A 9,784-nucleotide genomic window follows, 5' to 3' on the forward strand; every position below is an offset into this window, starting at 1 on the left:
TATATTTATATATATATATATATATATATATATATATATATATATATATATATATATATATAACAGCTGTTTTTATAATAGCTGTTGGGGTGGGGGTATATATACTAGCTGTTGGGATATATATATATATATATATATATATATATATATATATATATATATATATATATATATATATATATATATATATATATATATGTATATATATATATATATATATATATATATATATATATATATATATATATATATATATATATATATTTATATATATATATATATATATATATATATTTATATATATATATATATATATATATATATATATATATATATATATATATATATATATATATATATATATATATATATATATATATATATATATATATATATATTTATATACACATATACATATATACATATATATATATATATATATATATATATATATATATATATATATATATATATATATATATATATATATATATATATATATATATATATATATATACTAGCTGTTGGGGTGGCACTTCGCGCCACCCCAACACCTAGTTGGTGGGGCGCTTCGCGCCCCCCCCCAAGCCCCCCCGCGCGTGTAAGTCGTTACGCGCCATATTAGTTACGCGCCATATTAGTTACGCGCCATTGTAGTTGTGTCCCTGTGTCCCACCTGTGAATATAGATAGATTTATATATGTGTTTCAAACTACGTAAAAATTGCGAATATACAACATTCTTGGCTTTCCCATTGTCTGTCCATATACAAAGCCGTATGTACTAATAATGACGTCATATGCAAACGCTTTTTTTACAAACAAACAAACATGCATACACACAACTCGTTTTTATATAGATAGATAGATAGATAGATACAATACAAATTAACTACGTAAAACTTGTGAATATACAACAGTCTTCGCTGTCCCATTGTCTGTGCGTATAAATAGATTGTCAGGTTTACCGACCCTCAAAGATGCAACATACAATTGTACATTGGTAAAGCAATCTGTATTAAGATCTATACCGCATTTTTCTAGTGATTGCCCTTGAGCTTTGTTGATGGCGGTTGCAAATGCTAATCGAATTGGGAATTGCAATCTTTTAAATTGAAAAAGCAGATCCGTTGGAATCATGGGAATGCGAGGAATAAGAACAGCCTCACCCTCATAAGGCCCTGTCAAGATTGTGGCATCTATTAGGTTTTCCATTGTTTTTTTTTTACGGCAAGTCGTCATTTATAACTGCATCTCGCAAATGAATGTATTGTTCAGAGCGGAGCTTGGTCTGATTCAGGCGGATATATAGCAAACGTTCGGATTCAATTTTAGCATACATATCCACGACAAATTGGTGAAACAATTCACGGCAATTTAAAATATAATTTTCTTCATCCTGCCGAATCATTAGTCTATAGGAATAATAATGCATTGCACTGCATTTCTTTGTTAGTGGCTGGATTCATCAATTTAATATTAAAGTGATAGCCGTCGGCTCCATCCCAAAAAATGATAGGATATTGTAGGGCATCGTAGCATCGATGAGTTTCAGCAATTCTTAACAACTGAGCGTTTCGCTTATGTAGAATAATATCTCGAGGTAAAAACTGATCACCGACCATAACGATTGCCACTTCGTCGATAGTCGGAGCATTGTATCTACGCACATGTTGGCCAGGAGGCGTTTTGTCAGCGGAAATAACAATTTTATGAGTATCAGTAGGCATCAAATCGATGGCTGTTTTGAACAGACGCACTAAATTATTTTTTTCGTGGAAAAGATGTTGCAATTGGGAAACGATTGTCCTTTCAACGTTGGGAGAAATTTCGCAACGTGCATTCAATTCAGAATTTCTATCACTGATGAAGTACAATTGTAAAAATTTATGATTCTCGCCTGAGAATGGTAGAAGGGACCCTGCTTTATGATAAATTTGCCCTTTTACTTTGAAAGTAGACATAAATTGATCTGGATTTTCGATTTGGGCCCCAAACGACGTCATTTGGAAACATGAGTTGTATTGTCTGATTTTTGAGAAAAAAACGCTTAGATTCTGACGTAGTTCCAGTAAGGAAAGTCTTCAATGGCTCTGGTGGTGCAGCCAATAGAGGAAGTTTAACTTTTCCTGAGGCGCAACACATTCCCATTGTTTCACCATTGAATTTCAAGGCCTTGCAATAGGGACAAATTTTAGACATTGTCCCGATTTGAACACATCTACTCAAGCTATAATCATCGACTGGGTTGTACCTGAATGCCAGGCGATAGCTTTCAGATTGCTCTGATTCCTCGGCACGCTTTCTTTTCTTACTTTCTCTATCAGCAGCAAGCCTGATTTCTTGCTGTTCTTGTAATTCCTCGGCACGCTTTCTTTTCTTACTTTCTCTATCAGCAGCAAGCCTGATTTCTTGCTGTTCTTGTGATTCCTCGGCACGCTTTCTTTTCTTACTTTCTCTATCAGCAGCAAGCCTGATTTCTTGCTGTTCTTGTAATTCCTCGGCACGCCTTCTTTTTTCACATTCTCTTTTAGCAGCAAGTCTGCTTCTGCGTTGCTCTGGTAGTTCCTCGGCATGCTTTCTGTTCTTTCTTTCTCTATCAGCCTCAAGCCTGTTTCCCTGCTGGTCTTTTGATTCCTCGGCACGCCTTCTTTTTTCACTTTCTCTTTTAGCAGCAAGTCTGCTTTCGCGTTGCTCTGGTAGTTCCTCGGCACGCTTTCTTTTCTGACTTTCTCTATCAGCAGCAAGTTTTTTGGGATAGACTCTTTGAGCATCTTCATCAGTCATTGTAAACTTAAACATTAATAGATTTCTACGCGAACATATGTCTTATATAACTTGAATGACGTCACCTTCAAAGCAATAATGACGGCAACTAATTTCATGACGTCAGCCGAAACATGACGTCACCTGATCCACAGATCCACAGACAGACAGACAACTTATTTTTATATATATAGATATATATATATATATATATACTAGCTGTTGGGGTGGCGCTTCGCGCCACCCCAACACCTAGTTGGTGGAGGCGCTTCGCGCCCCCCCCCAAGCCCCCCCGCGCGCGTAAGTCGTTACGCGCCATAATAGTTACGCGCCATTGTAGTTGTGTCCCTATGTCCCACCTGTGAATATAGATATATATATATATATATATATATATATATATATATATATATGATTTTAACTACGTAAAACTTGCGAATATACAACATTCTTTGCTGTCCCATTGTCTTTGCATATAAATAGATTGTCAGGTTTACCGACTCTTGAACATGCAACATATAATGGTCCATGGGAAAACAATCTGTATTCAGATCTATACCTCATGATTCTAATGATTGCCCTTGAGCTTTGTTGATGGTGATTGCTAATCGACCATTCCCTGTCCCGGTGTCCCGGTCGTCATTTACATCCCCCTGTTTCCCCCGGTGTCCCCGTTGTAGTTCTGTCCCTGTGTCCCGGTGTCCCCGTTGTAGTTCTGTCCCTGTGTCCCGGTCGTCATTTATATTCCCTGTGTCCCGGTCGTCATTTGTATCCCGGTGTCCCGGTCTGTATATACATTCGTTTTTTAGTTTTGTTTTTCTCCTTTATTTTTTTCCTTTTTTTTTCTTTTTTAGCTTATTTAGATTTTTAGATTTTTTAGTTTTTTTATTAGTTTTTAGTTTTTTTTTCTTTTTAGTTTTTTTGTCCCGGTCGTCATTTATATCCCCCTGTTTCCCCCGGTGTCCCCGTTGTAGTTGTGTCCCTGTGTCCCGGTCGTCATTTATATTCCCTGTGTCCCGGTCGTCATTTGTATCCCGGTGTACCGGTCTGTATATACATTCGTTTTTTAGTTTTGTTTTTCTCCTTTATTTTTTTCCTTTTTTTTTCTTTTTTAGTTTATTTAGATTTTTAGATTTTTTAGTTTTTTTATTAGTTTTTAGTTTTTTTTCTTTTTAGTTTTTTTGTAGTTTTTACCTTCTTTTTAGTTTTGTTAATTTTTTTTTTACTTATGTCCTGGTCGTCATTTATACTCCCTGTGTCCCGGTGCTTTGTTGATTGCTAATCTTTTTTTTTCTTTTTTAGCTTATTTAGATTTTTAGATTTTTTAGTTTTTTTATTAGTTTTTAGTTTTTTTTTCTTTTTAGTTTTTTTGTCCCGGTCGTCATTTATATCCCCCTGTTTCCCCCGGTGTCCCCGTTGTAGTTGTGTCCCTGTGTCCCGGTCGTCATTTATATTCCCTGTGTCCCGGTCGTCATTTGTATCCCGGTGTACCGGTCTGTATATACATTCGTTTTTTAGTTTTGTTTTTCTCCTTTATTTTTTTCCTTTTTTTTTCTTTTTTAGTTTATTTAGATTTTTAGATTTTTTAGTTTTTTTATTAGTTTTTAGTTTTTTTTTCTTTTTAGTTTTTTTGTAGTTTTTACCTTCTTTTTAGTTTTGTTAATTTTTTTTTTACTTATGTCCTGGTCGTCATTTATACTCCCTGTGTCCCGGTGCTTTGTTGATTGCTAATCGAACATTCCTTTTGTCCTGGTCGCTTTCTCTTTGAGTGTCGTCATTTATTTTTTTCTTTTTTAGTTCTTTTAGTTTTTATCTTTTTTAGTTTTTTTTTAGTTTTTTAGATGAAAATTTTTTTTAGTTTTTTTCTTTTTTTCTTTTTAGTTTTTTATTGGTTTTTACCTTTATGTTAGCTTATTTTTCAGTTTTTTCCTTTTTTTTTAGTTTTTTTTTTTTTTTTTTTTTTTAGTTTTTTACCTTTTTTTTGTTTTTTTAGTTTTTTTTAGTTTTTTTAGTTTTTTAGCTTTTTTACTTTTTTTTATTAGTTTTTAGTTTTTTTGTAGTTTTTGCCTTTTTTTAGTTTTTTCAGTTTTTTTTTTAGTTTTTTATTGGTTTTTACCTTTATTTTAGCTTATTTTTCAGTTTTTTCCTTTTTTTTAGTTTTTTTTAGTTTTTAGTTTTTTTAGTTTTTTACCTTTTTTTAGTTTTTTTAGTTTTTTTAGTTTTTTAGCTTTTTTATTTTTTTTATTAGTTTTTAGTTTTTTTTGTAGTTTTTGCCTTTTTTTTAGTTTTTTTAGTTTTTTAGCTTTTTTATTAGTTTTTAGTTTTTTTGTAGTTTTTGTCTTTTTTTAGTTTTTTTAGTTTTTTAGCTTTTTTATTTTTTTATTAGTTTTTAGTTTTTTTTGTAGTTTTTGCCTTTTTTTAGTTTTTTCAGTTTTGACGTCACCTGATCCAGTTTTTTCAGGTGACGTCACCTGATCCACGATCCACAGATCCACAGACAACTTATTTTTATATATATAGATAGTTTTTTTTTTTTACTTATGTCCTGGTCGTCATTTATACTCCCTGTGTCCCGGTGCTTTGTTGATTGCTAATCGAACATTCCTTTTGTCCTGGTCGCTTTCTCTTTGAGTTTCGTCATTTATTTTTTTCTTTTTTAGTTCTTTTAGTTTTTACCTTTTTTAGTTTTTTTTAGTTTTTTAGATGAAAATTTTTTTTAGTTTTTTCCTTTTTTTCTTTTTAGTTTTTTATTGGTTTTTACCTTTATTTTAGCTTATTTTTCAGTTTTTTCCTTTTTTTTTAGTTTTTTTTAGTTTTTAGTTTTTTTAGTTTTTTACCTTTTTTTAGTTTTTGTAGTTTTTTTAGTTTTTTAGCTTTTTTATTTTTTTTATTAGTTTTTAGTTTTTTTTGTAGTTTTTGCCTTTTTTTAGTTTTTTTAGTTTTTTAGCTTTTTTATTAGTTTTTAGTTTTTTTTTTGTAGTTTTTGCCTTTTTTTAGTTTTTTTAGTTTTTTAGCTTTTTTATTTTTTTTATTAGTTTTTAGTTTTTTTTGTAGTTTTTGCCTTTTTTTAGTTTTTTCAGTTTTGACGTCACCTGATCCAGTTTTTTCAGGTGACGTCACCTGATCCATCCACAGATCCACAGACAACTTATTTTTATATATATAAGATATATATATATATATATATATATATATATATATATATATATATATATATATATATATATATATATATATATATATATATATATATATATATATATATAATCTATATATATAAAAATAAGTTGTCTGTCCGTTACGCCAGATTATATCTTCTATATATATAAAAGAAAACAAACTAGAATGTAAAAACTGGAAATTGCATAAATATTTCGAAATATTTTGACAATAGATTAAAGTAATTCGAAAAAAGAAAAATGGTAAAAAACTAAAAAAAAAAACTAAAAAAAAAAACTAAAAAAAAATTAAAAATTAAAAAAATTAAAAAAAGAAAAAACCTAAAAAGAAAAAACGTAAAAAAATAAAAAGATATAAAACTAAAAAAAACTAAAAAAAGCTAAAAAAAGAAAAAAAAAGAAAAAACTAAAAAAACTGGGAATTCCACAAATATTTCAATATATTTTTACAATAGATTAAAGTAATTCGAAAACCTTAAAACAGATACCCCAAGTTTGAGGTTTAATATAAATTGTTGGAGCTTTAGCATACTTGGCAAGTAAAAGATTTTTCCAAGTGTCAATGTTAGAATGAACATTGACAAATTGAAGAAAACAAATCAATAAAAAGAAGAAACTAAAAAAAAAAGAAAAACTAAAAAAGAAAAAAAAATAAAGAAGAAACTGTATCTATATACATAAAAATCTATATATATAAAAATAAGTTGTCTGTCTTTTATGTCTGTTACACTATGTCTGTTACGCCAGATTATATCTTATCTATATATATAAAAATAAGTTGTCTGTGTGTGGATCTGTGGATCAGGTGACGTCATGTTTGTTCGCATATGACGTCTGAATTATTTCACACTAATACAAAAGAAGAAACAAACTAAAAAAGGTAAAAACTACAAAAAAAACTAAAAAGAAAAAAAAACTAAAAAAGCTAAAAAACTAAAAAAAAACTAAAAAAAGGTAAAAATCTAATAACTAAAAAAAACTGAAAAAAATAAAAAAAAGGCAAAAACTACAAAAAAATAAAAACTAATAAAAAAACTAAAAAAGCTAAAAAACTAAAAAAAATAAAAAAAACTAAAAAAAGGTAAAAAACTAAAAAAAACTAAAAACTAAAAAAGAAAAAAACTAAAAAAAAGGAAAAAACTGAAAAATAAAAGAGAAAAAGAAAACTAAAAAAATATGAATAAATATATATAAAAATAAGTTGTTTGTGGGTTATGTCTGTCTGTCTGTCTGTCGAGTGACGTCGTGTTTGTCCGCATATGACGTCTGAATTATTTCACACTAATACAAAACAAGAAAAAAAACTAAAAAGGTAAAAACTACAAAAAAAACTAAAAAGAAAAAAAACTAAAAAAGCTAAAAAACTAAAAAAAACTAAAAAAAAGGTAAAAAACTAAAAACTAAAAAAAACTGAAAAACTAAAAAAAGGCAAAAATTAAAAAAAAACTAAAAACTAATAAAAAAACTAAAAAAGCTAAAAAACTAAAAAAACTAAAAAAACTAAAAAAGGTAAAAAACAAAAAAAAACTAAAAACTAAAAAAGAAAAAACTAAAAAAAAAGGAAAAAACTGAAAAATAAGAGAAAAAGAAAACTAAAAAAATATTAATAAATATAAAAATATAAATATAAATATAATATAAATTAGCAATCAACAAAGCACCGAGACACAAATGACGACCGGGACACAGGGAGTATAAATGACGACCAGGACATAAGTAAAAAAAAAAAAACTAAAAAAACTAAAAAAATGGTAAAAACTACAAAAAAACTAAAAACTAATAAAAAAACTAAAAAATCTAAAAATCTAAATAAACTAAAAAAGAAAAAAAAGAAAAAAGGAAAAAAATAAAGGAGAAAAACAAAACTAAAAAACGAATGTATATACAGACCGGGACACCGGGATACAAATGACGAGCGGGACACAGGGAATATAAATGACGACCGGGACACAGGGACACAACTACAATGGGGACGCCGGGGGGCACAGGGGGATATAATTGACGACCGGGACACCGGGACACAAGGAATATAAATGACGCCCGGGACACTCATAGAGAAATCAGAGACTGGAATACCGGGACACAAATGACAACCGGGACACAGGGAATATAAATGACGACCGGGACACAGGGACATAACTACAAAGGGGACGCCGGGATGCACAGGGGGATATATAAATGACGATGGCGACTCAGGGAATGGTCGATTAGCAATCACCATCAACAAAGCTCAAGGGCAATCGTTAGAATCATGAGGTATAGATCTGAATACGGATTGTTTTCCCATGGACCATTATATGTTGCATGTTCAAGAGTCGGTAAACCTGACAATCTATTTATATGCACAGACAATGGGACAGCAAAGAATGTTGTATATTCGCAAGTTTTACGTAGTTAAAAACATATATATATATATATATATATATATATATATATATATATATATATATATATATATATATATATATATATATATATAAATAAGTTGTCTGTGTGTGGATCTGTGGATCTGTGGATCAGGTGACGTCATGTTTGTCCGCATATGACGTCTGAATTATTTCACACTAATACAAAAGAAGAAAAAAACTAAAAAAGGTAAAAACTACAAAAAAAAAACTAAAAAGAAAAAAAAACTAAAAAAGCTAAAAAACTAAAAAAAACTAAAAAAAGGTAAAAATCTAATAACTAAAAAAATACTGAAAAAAATAAAAAAAGACAAAACTACAAAAAAAATAAAAACTAATAAAAAAACTAAAAAAGCTAAAAAACTAAAAAAACTAAAAAAACTAAAAAAAGGTAAAAAACAAAAAAAACTAAAAACTAAAAAAGAAAAAAACTAAAAAAAAGGAAAAAACTGAAAAATAAAAGAGAAAAATAAAACTAAAAAAATATGAATAAATATATATAAAAATAAGTTGTTTGTGGGTTATGTCTGTCTGTCTGTCTGTCGAGTGACGTCGTGTTTGTCCGCATATGACGTCTGAATTATTTCACACTAATACAAAAGAAGAAAAAAAACTAAAAAAGGTAAAAACTACAAAAAAAACTAAAAGAAAAAAAACTAAAAAAGCTAAAAAACTAAAAAAAAACTAAAAAAAGGTAAAAAACTAAAAACTAAAAAAAACTGAAAAAACTAAAAAAAAACTAAAAACTAATAAAAAAACTAAAAGAGCTAAAAAACTAAAAAAACTAAAAAAACTAAAAAAAGGTAAAAAACAAAAAAAAACTAATAACTAAAAAAGAAAAAACTAAAAAAAGGAAAAAACTGAAAAATAAGAGAAAAAGAAAACTAAAAAAATATTAATAAATATAAAAAATATAAATATAAATATAATATAAATTAGCAATCAACAAATAACCGAGACACAAATGACGACCGGGACACAGGGAGTATAAATGACGACCAGGACATAAGTAAAAAAAAAAAACTAAAAAAGCTAAAAAAAATGGTAAAAACAACAAAAAAAACTAAAAACTAATAAAAAAACTAAAAAATCTAAAAATCTAAATAAACTAAAAAAGAAAAAAAAGAAAAAAGGAAAAAAATAAAGGAGAAAAACAAAACTAAAAAACGAATGTATATACAGACCGGGACACCGGGATACAAATGACGACCGGGACACAGGGAATATAAATGACGACCGGGACACAGGGACACAACTACAATGGGGACGCCGGGGGGCACAGGGGGATATAAATGACGACCGGGACACCGGGACACAAGGAATATAAATGACGCCCGGGACACTCAAAGAGAAATCACAGACTGGAACACCGGGACACAAATGACGACCGGGACACAGGGAATATAAATGACGACCGGGACACAGGGACATAACT

At 29.0% G+C, this 9,784-nt stretch overlaps 1 long non-coding RNA gene across 1 annotated transcript in view; it reads left to right on the plus strand.

Annotated features, from left to right (window-relative positions):
* Nucleotides 1-6,037: 6,037 nt before the first annotated feature.
* The window catches only part of LOC136032687 (uncharacterized), a 198,218-nt gene continuing 194,471 nt past the window's right edge, over nucleotides 6,038-9,784 (plus strand). The window contains exon 1 of the long non-coding RNA XR_010618759.1: nucleotides 6,038-6,730. This is a non-coding gene — a long non-coding RNA (uncharacterized LOC136032687). The remainder of the gene's footprint in view (nucleotides 6,731-9,784) is intronic.

The sequence above is a fragment of the Artemia franciscana genome, chromosome 1 (assembly GCF_032884065.1).
Source record: "Artemia franciscana chromosome 1, ASM3288406v1, whole genome shotgun sequence".
Classification (NCBI taxonomy): domain Eukaryota; kingdom Metazoa; phylum Arthropoda; class Branchiopoda; order Anostraca; family Artemiidae; genus Artemia; species Artemia franciscana.